Genomic DNA, 411 nt, shown 5'->3' on the forward strand with positions numbered 1-411 from the left:
CCAGCGACAACAAACAAAGCTTCACACTAATCCCGAAATAAGGAAAAATTAAGCTTCACGATAATCATGAAATCCAGACTGGCGTAGTCCTTACTTGGTCAGTCCTCGCTTCTGGTCGACAGTCGATTGGCAAGTTGGCACTTGGCAAGTTGGCAGTCGGCAGATGCAGAGCCGCGCAGTGTTGCCAATTGGTATGTGTTTACCCTCCAAATTGGGTTAACAAAACCGGGGAAATAAGTGAAATTAACGTATCTGTTTGTAGTATATATACATACTAGAGCAATTCTGTCATTATTGCATTACTATGACAACTAGAATTCATGGAAACAATTTGTAAATGCATCGGCGTATGTGTGAAGCTTCACTAAATTGGCGACGATGTATGACGGCCAAAATGTCGTACAGCACTTC

At 42.3% G+C, this 411-nt stretch overlaps 1 protein-coding gene across 2 annotated transcripts in view; it reads right to left on the minus strand.

The window, feature by feature from the left end:
- Positions 1-122, minus strand: part of LOC135198195 (uncharacterized) — a 25813-nt gene extending 25691 nt beyond the window's left edge. For both annotated transcript variants that reach the window (XM_064225774.1, XM_064225773.1), the window contains exon 1: positions 1-122. This exon is cut by the window's left edge and continues 45 nt beyond it. The gene's annotated coding sequence lies outside the window, so the exon portion shown is untranslated.
- Between the last annotated feature and the right edge of the window lie 289 nt (positions 123-411).

The sequence above is a fragment of the Macrobrachium nipponense genome, chromosome 21 (assembly GCF_015104395.2).
Source record: "Macrobrachium nipponense isolate FS-2020 chromosome 21, ASM1510439v2, whole genome shotgun sequence".
NCBI classification, from domain to species: domain Eukaryota; kingdom Metazoa; phylum Arthropoda; class Malacostraca; order Decapoda; family Palaemonidae; genus Macrobrachium; species Macrobrachium nipponense.